The sequence below is a fragment of the Tupaia chinensis genome, unplaced genomic scaffold (genome assembly GCF_000334495.1).
Source record: "Tupaia chinensis unplaced genomic scaffold, TupChi_1.0 Scaffold000609_1, whole genome shotgun sequence".
Classification (NCBI taxonomy): domain Eukaryota; kingdom Metazoa; phylum Chordata; class Mammalia; order Scandentia; family Tupaiidae; genus Tupaia; species Tupaia belangeri.
The window spans coordinates 2,967,156-2,986,471 of record NW_006160128.1 but is presented as its reverse complement, the minus strand read 5'-3'; the positions used below and the strand labels follow the sequence as shown (position 1 = coordinate 2,986,471).

At 40.4% G+C, this 19,316-nt stretch overlaps 1 protein-coding gene across 3 annotated transcripts in view; it reads left to right on the top strand.

Annotated features, from left to right (window-relative positions):
• The first annotated feature begins 17,720 nt into the window (after nucleotides 1-17,720).
• PALS1 (protein associated with LIN7 1, MAGUK p55 family member) overlaps nucleotides 17,721-19,316 on the top strand; it is a 62,955-nt gene continuing 61,359 nt past the window's right edge. For 2 of the 3 annotated variants that reach the window (XM_014591707.2, XM_014591705.2), the window contains exon 1: nucleotides 17,721-17,809. The gene's annotated coding sequence lies outside the window, so the exon portion shown is untranslated. The remainder of the gene's footprint in view (nucleotides 17,810-19,316) is intronic. The other variant, XM_014591708.1, reaches the window with a different exon arrangement.

The following is a 19,316-nucleotide window of genomic DNA, read 5'->3' as shown; positions in this document are numbered from 1 at the left end:
TTTCTATGTCTTTGTCTCTCTCTGTAGTGAGTGCATGCACCCTATAGCAAAAACCTCTCCAAAAAAAAAAAAAAAAAGAGTAGTACTCTTATAGTACTACCTAACCTGGGTCCTTTTTGCTTTTTAAAAAACTGTATTCATGGGCCAGCAGATGGCATAGTGGTTAAGGTGCTGGTTCCCACATAGCTGATTTTGAGTCCTGGACTCAGCAGCTTGAAAAACATACTCTGTGTGTGTGTGTGTGTGTGTGTGTGTGTGTGTATGCACGTGCACATACCCAAAATCCCAAGAGGAGAATAGAGGAAAAGGGATTGTAGTGTGACCGTCCCCTGCACCTCCCTCCCACGGTGATTTCTCACTTTCCCTCTCTAGTGAGTGCACGTACCCTGTACTACAGCAAGAACGACAAAAAAACCTAATGGGGAAAAACCCATATACATTAATGGAGTTATTTGTTATGAATCTGTATATACCACACATTGCTGTAACATTGCTAGAGATTTGCTTCACTTCCTAACTACATTATAATTGTGATTAATACATTTGAAATAAACTTTTCTTGGGTTATAAAATGTTATACAATACATGGGTATGGCTTTTCTTTCTCCCCATACTGCTATTTGAATATTCATTCAAATTTAATGCAGTAGGTGTTGAATTTTTAATATGAGCATACATAGCACTGTGCAGGGCTCAACAGCCACTGGCAGTAGACTGGATTTGCTGTCGTGTGTTTGCAGTCTAGCTGGGAAGATAAGGTACCCGCCCATACATAAAAAATTAATAATAGATGACAGTCCCAGGTGGGACAAGTTAATGACGAGACGTAATGCAGAAAATAAGTGCTTTAAGACTTGATTATTAGAGCCTTCAATAGTTCATCTTGAGGCTTGAGCTATACATAGCAGTATTGAAAAGATTTTGGAGGCATGGAGCCTTAAATTTACATGCCGGTTTCAGTCTTTTGCCTTGATATTTTTTAAAAAATAATTTTATTTAACTTTATTTATTTGTTATTTATGTATTTATTTTACTTTGACCAGAGATGGGGTGCGGGGGTGAGCAAGCCAGCCAGCCGCCAGGTCCAGGACTTGAATTGTGGTTAGCCATGTGTGAGTCCAGTGCTCTTAACGACCATGCCACCTGCTGGCCCCCATTGCCTTGATATTTTTAACTCTTTATTAACAAAGTAGTAGTTGGTACTAAATTATTTTGTCTTAAAATTTTTTTCAGTTCTTGGGAACCAGCAGTTAGCGTAATGGCTATGTTGCTGGATTCCCACGTAGTCGACTGCGGTTCGCATCCCAGACCCGGTGGCTTAGAACTCATGCTGGGTGCGTGTGCGTGCGTGCCCAAGATCCCGAGAGGAGAATGGAGGAGAAGGGATTGCGCTGTGACCATCCCCCCGGGAGCTGCTTTCTCGCTTTCTGTCTCTATGTCTCTCTCTGTCTGTCTGGCGAGCGCATGTGCCCGATAGCGAAAACCTCTCAAAAACAAACAAACAAACAAAAATAATTTTTTTTTCAGTTCTTTTCTTTTGATACGGAAATAGGTTTGGCTGATACTACTTTTAACATTGTTTTAAATAATACCCTTACTGGTCTCTCTCTCTCTCTTTCTGTGTATATGTACATACACTGTATTTCTATATATGTATGTCATTTTTGTTTTGCTGTATTTTAGTTTTAATTTAGCCCAAAGTGAATTCAAGTTTTAAAAAAAAGGATTTTTATTAGTCATTAATATAATACACTGAATGTTCTTCTAATTCACATAAATTTGAACATGTCTATCTATATCTGTGTATTTTTTTTTAGAAATATTTTTTGCTATAGGGCATGTATGCTCACCAGAGAGACAGAGAAGGTGAGAAATCACCCCTGGAGGATGGCTGCACTATAATCCCTTTTCCATCTTCCTCTCGGGATTTTGGGCACACAGGCACACATACATTCTCAGTGTCAGTTTTAAGCCACTGGATCCAGGATGCGTCGCGCGGACGGCCATGTGGGAGTCCAGCACCTTAACCACTATGCCACCTGCTGGCCCCAAGAATATCTATATTTTGTAAATATATTTAGATATTAAAACACCTCCACTTTAACTTCCTGTTTCTTTACCTGAAATGCTTGGGACCAGAAGTGTTTCCGATTTTATGTGTAACATAATGTTGCATGTAACATAATGAGATATCTTGGGAAGGGGACCCAAGTCTAAACATGAAATTAATTTTTGTTTCATATACACTTTAAACACATAGCCTAAAGATAATTTCTTGTAATGTTTTATTTAGACTGACCTATCACATGAGGTCAGGTGTGGAATTTTCTTTCTTTTTTTTTTTTCTTTTTCTGGAGAGGTTTTTGCTATAGGGCATGTGCGCTCGCCGGACAGACAGAGACAGAGAGACAGAAAGTGAGAAATCACCCCCCAGTGGGGGAGATGGCCATGCCGCAATCCCTTCTCCTTCATTCTCCTCTCGGGATCTTGAGCACACACACACACGCGCCTGGCATGAGTTTAAGCCACCGGGTCCAGAACTCATACCGCGGTCAACTACGTGGGAGTCCAGCGACATAGCCATTACGCTAACTGCTGGTCCCTGGAATTTTCTACTTTTGTGACATCACATCAGTGCTCATAAAGTTTTATATTCTGGAGCATTTTGGATTTATGATTTTCAGATTAGGGATGCACAACCTGTACCAGATTCAGTAGCTCCTCCAGTCTTGAGAACACTATTTTCAGGTGAGATATTTTTAAAAAAGCATTAAAACTATTGCCAGTGGATACATGTATGCCAGAGAAAGAGAAAGAAAACACCTCTCAATGGGGCATGGTTCCACCACAATCTTCTCTCCATCCCATCAGGATCCTGGGCATACACACACATTTGCCTAGTGTCTTTTTCAAGCCATGAGGGCCAGAATTTGCATCTGACCCTGTAAGATGTTTACATGATTAAGACTCTATAGAGTGCTTAACCACCATGCTATAGGGCTGGCTCCCAAAGCACTTTTTAAAAAAAAGTTTATTTATTACTTCCATGTGAGAAAGAAGAGGAACTAGGGTACTTACAACAGGGTCTTCATGCCGCAATCTACTCCCAGCCTCATCTCTAAGTAGGATCACAGGCATGTGCCCATTGTGTACAGGGAGAGCTCAGGACACTAATTCAGGGCCTTCCCACACAGCTTCAGCATCACAGAGTGTTGTGTTACCACTGCACCACCATAGGTGACCTGAACAAAAAACAGTTACTTTTCTTCATTGCTTTAAAGGACAGTGTTAGTTTGATGAAAGAAGTCTGTTTCATACGGATCTCTGATAAATGATATTTTGTCCTTAGAATGAATTTTAGGTTTGAGGACTAACTTGTCATCTCCCAGAAACCCATAATAGTTTAATTGTATGTGTAAAACTATGAATGAGAACATTTATAGTAAGCAAGCCCGCCCTCCCCCCCGCCCCAGATAAGTAGATCTTTGGTCAAAAAAGGTTTTCAATATTAAAAAATATTGTATGGGGGTCAGCAGGTGATATGGTTAAATGTGGTGGATTTCCATATGGCCAACTGTGGTTCGAGTCCTGGGCCTGGTGACTTGCTTTCTCACTTTCTCTCACTGTGTATCTCTCTGGTCAAAATTAAAAAATAAATGAAGTTAAATATTTTTAAAAATTGTATGAAGCATAATATAGTACATACAGTATGAGCTCATCAAATATGAGTTATATGCAAATTCTGCCTCAGCTTGCAGTTTACTTGGGTTGATAAGACTGATAAACACTTTGATTTCAAGTTAGACAATAAATGTTGTAGCAGAGGCATAGATTAAGTAACCTGGAAGGGTAGGTTATAGAGGGCGGCAGGCAGGATTAAGGAAGATTTTGTAAGACACTTGGTGCAAGAAGAGGGTGTTTTTTGTTTTGTTTTTTAGGTTTTTGCCATAGGGCATGTGTGCTCTCGAGAGAGACAGTGAGAGAGAAAGTGAGAAATCATCCCTAGGGGAGACAATCACACTGCAATCCCCTCTCCATTCTCCTCCTGGTATCTTGGGCATTCAGACACTCACACACACATGTGCACCTGGCATGAGTCTCAAGCCTCTGTGTCTGAGACTTGAACCATAGTCGGCCCTGTGTGAGTTCAGTGCCCCAACCACCACACCACCTCCTGACCCTGAAAGGAAAATTTTCACAGATAAAAATACTGAACAGAGAGGATTTTTCTTTCTGGATATAAGTAATAGTATATCCAAGCTGTGGAAGTGAGAAATTGCAGGGCTTATATGGGAAGTAGCAAGTAGTTTGATTTGGAAGATAGGGGAGAGAGAAATAAAATAAGAAAAGTATTCTAGGAAAATCAAGGTGAGCCATGTGAATGTTGGGTTAAAGAATTTGAAATGTGTTCTACAGAATAGTGGTTTAAAGTGCCCTGGACTCAGACTCCAGACTCCAGGCTCAGCTGTCCCGTTTAGCTTTTCTTTCTTTTTTCTTTCTTTCTTTTTATTTTTTTTAAATTTTGTTATGGGAGAGAGCGAAAGAGAGTAAGTTAGAAAGCTCCTCCCAGGGGGAATGGTCATGCTGCAGTCCCTTCTCCAAAATCTCCTCTTGGAATTTTTAGCATGCATACGCTCTTACCTGGCGTGTTTTTCAAGCCGCTATCTCCTAGACTTGAACTTCATAATCAACCATGTGGGATCCAGATTTTTTTTTTTCCAAAGAATTACTTAATTTTATTTATTATTGTTGTTATTTAAATTTGCTAGAGGGCACATACACTCATGAGAGAGAGAGTGAGAAAGCAAGCTGCCAGGGCCAGGACTCAAACATGTTCAGCCATATCGGAGTTCGGCACCTTAACCCACCACGCTACCCCTCCTGGCCCTAGGGATCCAGCTCTCTTAGTCACCGCCCATCTGCTGACCCTATTTAGCTTTTGCTATTTGGCAAATTACTTATTTTGAAAAGCCATGGTACAGAATTGAACAGGAGACTGTTGTGAGTTTTAAATGAGATAATGCATAGCAAGTACTTAGCTCAGTGAATGAATGGTACCTAGTAAGTCTTCATTAAACAGCTTAAAAGAGAGAAGGCAACAAAAACTGTAAAAGGGAAAGTGTTTTTTGTTTTTTTTTTTGGGGGGGGGAGAGATTTTCGCTATAGGGCGTGTACACTTGCCAGACAGACAGAGGGAGACATAGAGACAGAAAGCAAGAAATCACCCCCTGGGGGGATGGTCACGCCCCAATCCCTTCTCCTCCATTCTCCTCTGGAGATCTTGGGCACGTACGCACATGCACCCGGCGTGAGTTTTAAGCCACCGGGTCCAGGACGTGAACCGCGGTCGACTACATGGGAGTCCAGCGACATAGCCATTACGCTAACTGCTGGTTCCCAAGGGAAAGTGTTATGATAATAGGGGTGCTTCTGGATGTTAACTTGAAGCTTGACTGACAACTGTTAATAGAAAGACGGGCTGGGACCAGCAGATAGTGTAATGGCTACATTGCTGGACTCCCACATAGTCAATGGCAGTTTGAATGAGTTTGCTGGCTTAAAAATCATGATGGGAATGTGTGCGTGTGTCCAATATCCCAGGTGGAGAATGGAGAAGGGGTTGTGGCATAGCCATCTCCCTGGGGGGTGATTTCTTTCTGTCTCTCCGGAGAGCACACACCCACTATAGCAAAAATCTCTCAAACACACACACAAGCCCACACACACACACAAAAAAAAAACAAAAACGAAAGATGGGTATGGGAGACTAGTTCAGTTCATAGGAAAACCCAAGAAAGAGTTAGTGTGTGTATAATTTGAGGTAGTATTATGAGAAGGGAGAGGCTGGTGTGTGCATGAGATATTATAGAGGGAAAATTAATGGAAGAAGGTACATTTAGGGATAGATGTGATTTTGAAAATACTTAAATTTGACCTGGGGGATAGTTAATATACCTCACAGGAACTAGTCTATTATACATTCAGACCATTTTTCCAGCTATTAATGAATATTTTTTTATTAAAAACAGCTTGTCAGTAAGATATGTGGCTCACTTTGGCATCATGTACTGAAATTGGAGTAGTACAGAATAGAGAATAACATTTTTTAATTGTGTCACTAGAACTGGAATGTTGGTTCACTTTTCACATGTAGTAGGGAAATTCATGCACATTTCTACTATTTCTCCACTTGGCTGAGGTGGAGGGATGGACACTTTATTCTCTGATTTTTTTTTTTAAGTTTCCATAATTATCCTAGGTTCAATTGTGTTCTAGAATTATATTTGGCTCCTGTGACTAAGCCCTGCTGGATCGACTTTGTAATAAAAACAGTATTTGAAATTACCCCTTTTCATTCCTTCTGCTGCTTAACACTTGTGTATAAAGTATTAAAACATTGTCTCTATTGCTGTCTCTATTGCCTGCTCTACTTAGATTCCCACCCACCCCCCCATCCTTGTCTCAAGAGAGAGAAAACTCAACTTTCTAAAAACCCATTTTGTTTTTTTTTCTTTTCTAACTCAAACCTATAATCTCCCATTTTAGGAGATTTCAGGAGAAAATGTAAACAATTCAACTTAGCATGCAGATTCAATTTGGGCTTTATCTTCTATCTCTTACACTGTCCATTTCTTATCTACACCCATCTACACTGTTCTCTTTCTCCAGCTAGGCCATATATATTCTTGATTGGTAATCTAATATAGAAAATGTATATTAAAGGTCATTTTAAGCCACGTATTTGTATTTCTAGCTAGTTTCCGGCATAAATACAAAATATGTTTCAAAAACTTTACTAGCCTTTTGGATACATTTAATCTTTTATTACTAAGGAGTTGAAGGTGATAATGGGATGGTTCAAGTAACTAACCATTTGATATCTTTGATACTCTTTGGCTTCTAACCAACTCCTGACCTAAGTGTATGGTCTTGACTATCTCTAAAGACCTTCAGCTTTGTGTTTGATATAAGTAAATAGAGAATTTCCTACTAATTAAAAATTAAATAGTATTCACTTCAGGGAATATTAAATATAAAATATAGGAAACCTTAATTATCTGGTTAAATAAAAAATCTTGATGATTTCTTTTCCCCACTCTCGTACAAGAAACTTCTATAATAGAGGGGTATCCAACTTTGTAGAAGAATATGGTGAAGGATAATCAATGTGTAACCCTATTTTCTAGGAATACTTAAAGTGAAAGCTAAATCTTAGGCATAAGAAAAGCAAAAAAAGACGCTGTTAGAATCTGTAGATATGTTTCTCATAGAATTTTATAGTTTAAAAGAAAAAAAAAATCTCTGGGCTAGCCCCATGGCTTGATGTTAAGGCAGCTGGATCCTACATGGCCAACCACACAGTTCAAATACCAGTCCTGGTAGCATGAAAAACATGCTTGGGTGCATGTTCTTGCATGCCCTGAAATCCTGACATGAAATGGAGAAGAAACTGTGGCGTGACCATGACCCATCGGGTGGCACTTCCACTCTCTCTCTCATTCACCATTATCATATAAGGACATTCTCTCTTTGTGGTGGTCTAATGAGCTCACATGCCCTCTAACGAACTGAAAAAAGAGACTCTGTGGACAAGTGAAGTAAATTTTAGGAAGACAGTAGGAATAGTAATGATTAATAGAAGTCTGTCTTTCTCATCTCTAACAGTTGGATAAAACTAAATAAAAATGCAAGAGTAAGAGTTTCTGTTCTGAAGTCATGCAGAATTGGTATGAGTTTTAGCTCTACCTCTTTGATTTCTGACTTTGGGAAGCAACTTAACACCTCTCTATTTGTTTTCTCATCCGTAATGAGGATAATTTTGAGGATTTGGAAGCATTCGATGAGATGACATGTGGGAAATTCTCGGCACTGTGCCTGGCAAGTATTGCACTGTTTTTTTTAACTTCCCTACTGCCTGCCTCCATCACTGCTTAATCAGACCATTTAGATAACTGTCTTGCTTTTTTCCTCTGTGAAATAAGGATGGTAATTCCTTTTCACTTATCACATACGGATATTGTAAGGATTAGATAATATAATGGGCATGAAACCGTATATACGAGAGTACTTGTCAGAATTGCTGAATGTGTCCTTTGAGCTACTTTGCTTCTTTAAACCTGTCTCCTCATTTGTGATTGGGGATAACACTAGTACCAAAACTTGTAGCACTTTTTGAAGATTAACTGTATTTAAAGTACATCGGGCAATTTAGCTATGACTATTAACTATGTTTTTGTCTATACCTTTTTTCAGTCCTCCCTTGTTTGGACCACTTCCTGTTGGATTTTTTTGCCAGGGAGTGCATACATGAATAAGAGAGAGGGAGAGAGAGAGAGAGAGAGAAAGTAGAAGAATGCACGAACCCCTCTGTGGAATCATACCATGATCCCTCCTCCTCTGTTTTTCCATCCTGTCAGGATTTGGGGCACCCATGGCACACAGTACTGGCTTATTTCTCAAGCAATAAGGGCCAGGATTCAAACTACACTCTGCCATGTGGGATCCAGCTCCTTGTATATAGGGCTTACCTGCTGCATTACTGAACTGGCCCCTGGGCCAGTCTTAGTTATATTATATTAGTTATGATTTGGAGGACCAACAGATGGAATAATGGTTATGCCACAGGACTCCCACATGGCCGACCACAGTACAAGTCTTAAACCCAGTGGCTTGAAAATCATATTGGGTGCCTGTGTATATGTGTGTGCCCAAAACCCCAAGAGGAGAATGTAGGAGAAGGTATTGCAGTGTGGCCATCCCCGGGGGGCTGGTTTCTCGCTTTCTGTCTCTCAGTCTCTCTTTGTCTCTCTAGCAAGCACATTGCCCAGTAGCAAAAATCTTTTTTTTAAAAAAAAAAGTTAACATTTCTTTTCCCCTTACTGAAGAAAGAAGGAGAAATAGGCAGGGACAGAAAGAGAGAGACAGATATTTTTGACAGTTTCACTGTGTCTTGATTCTCCTGTCCCAGCTCCCAAGTCGTTTGGGTTACAGGTGCACACAGCCGCACCCAGTGTATTCAGGTTGGACCAGGAATTGAATCTGGGCCTCCCAAAAGATAGAACTATCTGTGCACCACCACAGCTGGGCCTAATTTGTCGTTTAAATATTTTTTTGTTTACCTTTTTAAAATAGCATATTGCCATTACAGCCCTTCTGCTCCAGCTTCTCAGGTGGGACTACAGGCATGTGCCACCACACTTGGCTCTTTTTTATTTGTTTAAGCTTATTGTTTCTTAAGAGATAGACAGGTATACACTCAGGCATCCTTGTCAGGGTCTTGTCATACCTGATATTGCCCCCACAACCTCCTACCCAACCAGAATATGGGCTTGCACACACATACACCAGGTCATCTGGGGATCCAAACTGTGGTTTTCCATGTGGCCTCAGCATTGCAGAGTGGCTCCCCACCACTTGAGTGACTGTAACTGGGTCCCAGCTGTTTTTCAGATGGTGTCTCACTGTTGCCCAGGGTAGACTCCAGCTCTCAATCCTCCTGCCTCAGCCTCCCTGAGTTGCTGGCATTATAGGTACATGTCACCATGCCCATGCTTTAGGTTGGGCCAAGAATTGAGTCCAGGCCTCCCATATGGTCCCAGCCTGTGGAGCACAGCATCTTAGTAGCACATGCCACCATGGCTAGCCCTAATTTATTAGTTTATATGCATGCCTTGTCTTTTCAGCTAGATTATAAGCAGTCGATGGTGGGAAATGAATTATGTCTTAAAATATATTACTAAAAGTATGTTCGCTCTCTGCTTAGTCCCCAATATACAGTATAAGGCAGTTTATTTGGTGGTAGCTTTTTGTTTGTTTTGTTTTGTTTTTTGGAGAGGTTTTGTTTGTTTGTTTGTTTGCTATAGGGCGTGTGCGCTCGTGTGCGCTCGCCAGAAAGATAGAGACAGAGAGACAGAAAGCGAGAAATCACCCCCCAGGGGGGATAGCCACGCCGTAATCCCTTCTCCATTCTCCTCTAGGGATCTTGGGCATGCACGCACATGCGCCCGGTGTGAGTTTAAGCCCCCGGCGTGAGTTTAAGCCCCCGGATCTGGGACTCGAACCGCTGTTGACTACGTGGGAGTCCAGTAACATAGCCATTACGCTAACTGCTAGTCCCTTTGGTGGTAGCTTTTGTGCTTTTATTCTGTTTGTTAATTATTTCCATTGATGATCATTAAATTGTTGAATTTGAGTTTGTTTAGGGTTTTTTTTTGTGTTTGTTTTTTTTTTTTTTTAATCTCTGCCACTAAATATTTGTGACTTACATTTTCTGGATTTTTCCTTGTCATTTGTAAAATAGGAGAAATGCATCAGTTTGTTTCTTTGTTTTTTGTTTTTTGTTTTTTTAAGTAAACAAAATTCTTTTTCCTTAAATCTTAAGATAAAAGAAAGATAAAAGTGAACTTCTGCTCTTTTCTGCACACTGTCAAGATGACTCTTGAAGTCCCTTTTGAACATTTTAGAAGACACAATTAAGTGATATATAAGAATCCTTTTGCCTCAGTAGTAGTTATTACTTAGAAACTAACACTACTTGAAAGAGTTGAAACACCAAGTTAAAGCACCCATTTTTAGGTAGGTAGTGAGAAACCTTAGCTATTTCAAGTTTTGTCTTATATTTGTGAAAAACCTATTGAATTTTATTAAGTGAGTAAATGCCTCAGTTTAGTTATGCTAAGCAGTATTAGTTAATAGTCTGATGTTTGCTTTAACTTAGGGTTTTAACTTGGATATTTTTGATATTTTGGACTAGATAATTCTTTATTGTGGGGCCTGTCATATGCACGTTTACTAGCATCTTTAGTTTCTACTAAGTAGAGGCCAGTAGCACCCAACCCCAAACGTTCATGACAGTCAAGATTGTATTCAGACATAATGAAATTATTCAAAGTGAGGGGCAGTAGAAGGCATAGTCACCCTTAGTTGAGAACTCCAGGCATCCAAAAATGTTTCAGAAGAGCCAGGGTGATATTTGGAAATAAATCTTTGAAAATATCTGGTAAATAAGTATTTCAGGATATAGATGGTTAACAAATTGTAAATGCAGCAGTATTTTTTTTGTCAGCAATCTTGTGGGCAGGTGTGTTTGTAGGCAGAATCCTGAACTGAGGGAGAGATGGAAGAGAAGAGATTGTGGAGGACTATTCTGCATGGGGGATGCTTTCTCTCCCCTCTACTTCAGCAAGTGCACATGTCCTCTGGCAAAATGAAAAAAAAAAGTTTACACCTGAGAACGATGCAGTTTCTAAATTATTAACATTGCCTTACTGATAACCACCTGAATTGAGTGTCAAAAATCATAACATTCATTTTTTATTTGTGAGGACAGATGATTTATGTCACTTTAAATTATTCTATATGTTATCCTTTACATTCTTTTGAAAATATTATTTATTGGATTTTTCACTTTGTTTTTTCTTTATTTTTTTACTTTTAAGTTTTTGCTATAGGGCATATGTGCTTACCAGAGTGGAGGGGGAGTGAGAAATCACCCCCCCCCGCAGGGGATTGCTGCAATGCAATTCTTCCCTCTCCTTAATTCTCCTCTCAGGATTTTGGGTATTCATGCATACACATCTGGTGTGATTTTCAAGCTTGAGATGCGAACTGTGCAGCTAACCATCTGGGATCCAGCGCCTTAAATTGTATGCCACTTGTTGGCCTCTAATAAAACTTATTTATTTTTTATTTAAAATTTTAAAAGAATTTATTTAATTTTTTTTATTATTTTAATTTGCTATAGGGCATCAGTCCTCACCAGAGAGAGAAAGAATGAATGTGAGAAAGCAAGCTGCTTCAGGTCTAGAACTTGAATCATTGTAGGCTATATGGGAGTCCAGTGTCTTCATCTCCACACCAGTTGCTGACCTCTAATAAAACTTCTTAATAAATATTTTTTAAAATGAAAAAACCAGGGCCAGGGACCAGCAGTTAGCGTAATGACTATGTCACTGGACTCCCACGTAGTCAACCGCGGTTCGAGTCCCGGACCCGGTGGCTTAAACTCACGCCGGGCGCATGTGCGTGCGTGCCCAAGATCCTGAGAGGATAATGGAGGAAAAGGGATTGCGGCGTGGCCATCCCCCCTGGGGGGTGATTTCCTGCTTTCTTTCTCTCTGTCTCTCTCTGTCTGTCTGGCGAGCACACGCGCCCTATAGCAAAAATTTCTCCAAAAAAAAAGATAAACCAGGGCCAGCGTGGTGGTTAAGGCAGCTAGATCCCACATGGCCAACTGTGGAATTCATGTCCCAGTACAGGCTACTTGGAAATCATGCTGAGTGCATGTGTGTGCCTGCCCAAAATCTGGAGAGGAGGATGAAGAAGAAAGGACTGTGTGTGTGGGCATCCCCGTTGGAGGATGCTTTCTGTCCCCCACCCCCCATGAGTATGTGCACCCCATAGCCAAACTAAAAAAATAAGAAAAAAGGAAACTTACAAATCATATATTTGAAGCAAATTGAACTTGTATAACTCAATAGATATAATGAAAGAAAATGTTTTAAAAACTATTAGCATATTGGGACCAGCAGTTGGCTTAATGGCTATGTCGCTGGACTCCCATGTAGTCGACTGCGGTTGGAGTCCCGGACCTGGTGGCTTAAACTCATGCCGGGCACATGTGCATGCGTGCCCAAGATCCCTAGAGGAGAAAGGAGGAGAAGGGATTGTGGCGTGGCCATCCCCCCGGGGTGGGAGGGATTTCTCGTTTTCTGTCTGTCTGTCTCTCTCTGTCTTTTTCTGTTCTGGCTAGTGCACATACCCTATAGCAAAAACCTCTCTGGGGTAAAAAAAAAAAAAAGGAAAAAATACTATTAACATATACATGCTACTGACATATCAAGGTCCTTAACAGGTTATTTATGGTAAGAATTTTTTCATATGGCTTCTCTAATTCCAGAGGGGTCAGGAAGGGAAAAAAGTTAATGTTTTAATTAAAAAAAAAAAAAACAGGCAAAAAAAAGTTAACAAATTGCTGAACCTATCAACACCTCAAAAGAGAGCAAAATCCTTAAATCTGGAAAACAAAACATAGGAAAAAAATAATATTTTAGTAGAAAGTCATAAAATTCTATTTTACAGTTCAGTCTCATGTAATTAATCTCTCTTTTGTTGAGTTTGCAGTTTTACTATGGTCCAATCTTTCCATTTAAATCCTGGAAGTTAACATTCAATGTTATTGATATTTCTGGACTTGTCCCTAGCATTAACATGTTGGTCATTTTCTTGGTTGCTTTTTGTTCTTTTATTTCTGTCAGTGTTGTTAGTTTCCTGGGTAAAGCACTCCCTTCAGAATTTATATCTTTTCTTATATGAAGGATAATCTTGCCGGGTATAGTATTCTTGGTTGAAATTGTTTTTCATTTAACACTTTGGATTTATTTTCTCATTCTTTATTTGCTCGCGTTGCTTCTAATGAGAGGTCCAATGTTAACCTGATGGGATATCCTTTGTGAGTGACCTGACGTTGCTCTCGCCAATTTTAGTATCTTGTCTTTGTGGATTTGGCCAGTCTGGCTATGATGTGCCTTGGAGAAGATCTTGGGTTGATTCTATTACGGGTCCTTTGTATTTCTTGGGTCTGGTTATTTGAATGCCTCTCTAGGTTTGGAAAGTTTTCTTCCAGGATTTCATGGAATAGATTATCAATGCCCTTATGAGTCTCTTTGCCTTCTGGGATATTAATTATCCAGATGTTTGGGTGCTTAACGGTATCTAGTATTTCTCATACCTTATGCTCATTTTGGGGGGGTTATTTTCTCAGCCTTTTTGGGGATTTTTTTCTAGGTCAGAGGTTTTGTCTTCAGTATCTGAGATTCAATCTTCTGCATGGTCTAATCTGCTTTTAACACTTTTGAGGGAGGTTTTAATTTCCTGTATTACAGCCTTCATCTCTAACAGCCCTGTTTGATTTTTTTTTTTTTAAATGGTAAAAGAACTTCCTTGCCTCCTGTAACTCATTGTCTCTTTTCTCTTACACCTTCTGGAGTTCATTGTCTCTCATCTCTTGCATCTTCTTTAGATTTGTCACTATGAATGTTCTGAATTCTTTTTTGGACATTTCCATGAGTTCCATTGTACTGTCTGTGGATGATGAAGGATTGTTCTTTTCCCTTGGGGGAGAGATATTTTCTTTGTTTCTCATATTTCTTGTGCTTCTGCGGTTGTTTCAGATCATCTGATGGGTTATATGTTTCTGTATAATTTCTTGGAGTTAATTCTGAGTGTTCAGAGGTGTGTGGAAGGTGGTGATTCACAATCTCTCAGCAGTTGGGACCCAGCAGTTAGCGTAATGGCTATGTCGCAGGACTCCCACGTAGTCGACCGTGGTTCACGTCCTGGACCCGGTGGCTTAAAACTCACACCGGGCGCGTGTGCATGCGTGCCCAAGATCCCAAGAGGAGAATGGAGGAGAAGGGATTGCAGCGTGACCATCCCCCCTGGAGGGGGATTTCTCGCTTTCTGTCTCTATTTCTCTCTCTGTCTGTCTGGTGAGCGCATGCGCCCTACAGTGAAAATCTCTCCAAAAAAAAAAAAAAAAAAAAAAACTTCTCTCAGCAGTTTTGTTTCCCTGGTGCCCATGTGCCCAAGATCCCAAGAGGAGAATGGAGGAGAAGGGATTGCAGCGTGACCATCCCCCCTGGAGGGGGATTTCTCGCTTTCTGTCTCTATTTCTCTCTCTGTCTGTCTGGTGAGCGCATGCGCCCTACAGTGAAAATCTCTCCAAAAAAAAAAAAAAAAAAAAAAACTTCTCTCAGCAGTTTTGTTTCCCTGGTGCCCATTAAGCAACGTGCACATTTTTTTTTTTTTTTTTGGAGAGATTTTCACTGTAGGGGGCATTGCGCTCACCAGACAGACAGAGAGAGACATAGAGACAGAGAGTGAGAAATCACCCCCCAGGGGGAATGGGCACGCACGCACACGCGCCCGGCGTGAGTTTTAAGCCACCGGATCCGGGACACGAACCGCGGTCGACTACGTGGGAATCCAGCGACATAGCCATTACGCTAACTGCTGGTTCCCAGCAACGTGCACATTTGACTTTGGATCTGGATATTACAAAGGGCCTACAGTTTCTAGGGAGTAGGTGCATCTGGGCTGAGCTGCAGGGTTTCAGCGGAGAGTTCAGAGGTGTGTGGGAGGAGATGAGCTTTGCTCTCTTTATCTCCATACTTCTCCCTGCGTAAACTCTGCAGTCTCTCCTCTGAATTTTAGTGATTCGGTGTATTCATTTTTGGATAATTGCTTAGAGAAGGTTTCTGCAACTGTAAGATCATGTGCTTCCCTTTACTGTAAGGTACTTCTGTGGCACTTTCTGTCCTCTACTGTGTTTTGCCACATGGTATCTACAGATTTTTAAAGAGGAGTTTCTTCAGGCAGCAGGTTCAGTAAGGGTTGAGGATTTCAACCTGAGGTTTTTGGGGTCTGGAATGTGGGATTTAGAGCGGAGATTCAGTCACCTTGGTCCCTGAACACGGGAGGGCACACCTCAGATTTAAAAGACTTCTGCCCCCTACAACTTTTAAAAAAATTTACCAGGTATGGGGGTAGGGCGGGCAGCAGGTGGCGCTGTGTTTAAGGTGCTGGACTCCCACATGGTTGATCACAGTTTGAGTCCCAGATGTGGTGGCTTGGAACCCATACCAGGCACATGGGCGTGCATGCTCAAAGTCCTGAGAGGAGAATGGAGGAGAAGGGATTTCCGGCATGGCCATAGCCCCTGGGGGGTGATTTCTCACTTTCTCTCTCTCTCTCTCTCTGGTGAGTGCATGCATCCTATAGCAAAAATCTCTCTTTAAAAAAAGAAAAAATTACCGGAGGGCATGTGAATTCATAATGAGGGGAGAGAAAAAGAGAGCAAGAAAACCCTGTAAAGGGTCATGCTGCAGTCTCCCTCCTTTATTCTTCCCTCTCACCAGGATTTTGGGCATGTGCACACATGTGCCTAGCATATCTCTTAAGTCACTGAGGTTAGGACTTGAACCATGGTCAGCCATATAGGATCCAGTTCACTTAACCACTGCATATAGGGCTGGCCCTCTAGTATATTCATGTAAATGGAATCATACAATATTTATTCTTCTATCTGGCATTCTGTTCTATATACTATTCATGATGTTACACATACCAGTAGTTCATCCTTTTGTTTTACTTTGCTGTATAGTGCGTGTATTCACCAGATAAATATTGAGAGAGGGAAAGTGAGAAAGCACCTTCTTAGAGGGTGATAGCCATCCACAGTCCCTTCTCCTCCATTATTCTCTTGGGATTTGGAGCACACATGCACATGTGCCAGGTTTTTCTAGCCTCCCAGTCTGGACATAGTTGGCTGTGTAGGTTCCAGCCACCTTAACCACCACACCACCATCTAGCCCACTTATTCTTTTTTTATTGCTGAATAATATTTCATATTATGTTTATCAGCTCATCAGCTTAAAGATACTGCACCTAGTTTTAAGCTGTCAATAATGCTACAATATACATTTCTTACAAATGTTTCTGATTTTTTTACAAATAAAAATATGCTTTTATTTCTCTTGTGTGAAATTGCTGGGTCATATGGTAAGTGTATTTTTTTAATGTGTGTTCTTTAAAAAATTCATTAATTTGACCAGACACACACACACACACACACACACACACAGAAAGAGAGAGAGAGAGAGGGGAAAAAGTGAGAAAGCAAGCCACCAGGTCTAGGACATGAACCGTGGTCAGCCATGTGGGAATGTCCAGCGCCTTAACCACCATGCCACATGCTGGCCCCAGTAAGTGTATGTTTAACTATTGGGTTGTCAGAAAAGTCACGACATCCTTTTTCTATGTTTTTTTTTTCTATGTAAAATGTGTCATGACTTTTCTGACGACCCCAGTATTTAAACTGTCAAAGAGGCTCTACCATTTTGGATTCTTACCAGGTGTTTAGTTTCTCCATATCTTCTCCAGTGTTTAGTAGCATCAGTCTTTTTAAATTTTAGCCATTTTGTTGTTTTTAGTGTTATTTCATTGTTCTTTAAGTAGATGTTGAGATATAAGTTACACATTATACAGTCCACCCATTTTAAGTGTTCAGTGCAGTGTTTTTTAGAATGTTCAGAGTTGTGCAACCATCACCACAATCAATTCAGATCATCCCTTAAAAGAAAGCTGCATGCTCCAGCCATCCTCACTCTATGCAACCACTATCTACTTTAAGTCTCTATAGATTTGCCTATTCTGGACATTTTATAAATGGAATCATATAGTATGTGGTCTTTTGTAACTGGCTTCCTTTTGTTCTCAAGGTTCATCTATATTGTAGCATATATCAGTACTTTATTTCTTTCTATTACCCAATAATATTTCATATATAGATATATAACTTTTTATTATCTATTTATCAGTTAATGAGCATTTAGATTTTTTCCATTCGTGATTATGATTAATGCTGCTGTGAATATTTTTGCACAAGTTTTTTTTGGTGTAGATATTGTTTTTATTTCTTTTGGTATATATGTAGGAGTAGAATTGCTGGGAAATTGGATAACTATATTTAGCTTTCTATTAGAGATGAGGGGTGGTGGTGGTAGTGGTTCATTTTTATGACTTTGTACTAAGAAATTCTTATCAGCTACAAACAGAATTGAATCTCACATTGAATTAAACCCTTTCTTCTTGCCTTCCCACCTCCTCAAAAATACTTTGGACTTTAATACTTGATTGATCATCCCTTTTTCCTATTTTACAGAGAAAGAAAGCTGGCCTGAATTTTGTTGAAATACCAGAGAAGAGAAATTAAGTGGACAGTAGACAAGGTTTTTCCAGTTTGCATAATGTAAGTTCTTTTCACTATTCTTGGCCTGAATCCTGTGTTAGCTGACAAAGCTGTTTCTATGGAAACAAATAGTCTAACCTCTTAGAATGTCAGAGGAATGCTGATCACTTAAAATGAGACTTCCCAGCTGCTGCTGGTCAGAGGGCATTACTTGCTAGAGAAAGGGAGGAAAGACACATTGAAAAAAATTCTAGAGTTCTGAACACTAATATAGACTGAACCTGTTCATACATAGTATATCTTTTACATCCTTGTGCCTAAAAGTTAAGAAACGATTATATAGGAGATGTCTTCCTACTAACCTGTCTTGTTTTCTTACTCTTGAAACTGAGTAGGGAGCCCCTAATGTATTTTCTAAGGTTCTTGAAATATAAGGTCCATTTACATTGTAAGGGCGCAGCAGCATAAGGGGTATGTCTTCAGACTTTGGTTATGATAATGCAACAACATTGACTGTGAATAAGGGCCATTTGACCTCTAAAACCCTCACTTAAAGACAAAGTTTTCATTTTAATATGTAAGATGTTTTATAGGCTGGAAACTGCTGGCTGTGAGCTCAAAGACCCCAGACTGAATGGCTCCAGAAATCTGAACAGAAATGTGTTTATCTAAGGCCTCACCAATCAAGAATGCCCATTAGATGATCATGTCCTCTTGAACTAATCACTGAACTAATCTTGCACTTGGGACCTCTGCCCCTAATTTTGCCTTTAAAAATGTCTGTGGGAAGGGGACCAGCAGTTAGCATAATGGCTAATGTCACTGGACTCCCACGTAGTCGACTGCAGTTCGCATCCCGGACCCGGTGGGTTAAAACTCACGCCAGGCGCGTGTGCGTGTGTGCCCAAGATCCCGAGAAGAGAATGGAGGAGAAGGGATTATGGCGAGACCATCCCCCCTGGGGGGTGATTTCTCACTTTCTGTCTCTCTGTCTCTCTCTGTCTGTCTGGCGCCCTATAGCGGGGGGGACGGGGGGGACACTTCTCCAAAATGCCTGTGGGGAATGTCATAGGGAGACCGGGTCTATTCAGCATGAGGTGCCCACTCCTTGCTTTGCGCTCTGCAATAAAGCTGTACTTTCCTTCATCACACCATGTGCCTATGATTTGGTTTTATAGCACTTGGGCGAATGAACCTGATTTGAGTTTGATAACAGTTTTTGGTGACCCAGGTGGGACACAAATGGTTATATTTCCTAGTATTGTTTTCATGGGGCCTGTGTACCCTTTGACTATTGCAGACTTCCCCAATCTTAAGCTTCCTCTTATCCTACCCTCATAGCCAGTTCACACAAGCAAAAGCCCTTTCTCTCCAAGTTAACATTCAAGTAGCTTTGGCCTGTTAAGCTAAAAAATTCATTTTTTTTGTTTTGTGAACTATGTAAAGATTTCTTATTTTTGCTTTCTTTTTCTTTTATTTAAATTTATTTGCATTCATTCACTGTACATCATTACAGCATACAGAGTACACTGTATATTGTCTCAATCAAGCATATCAACAAACATGA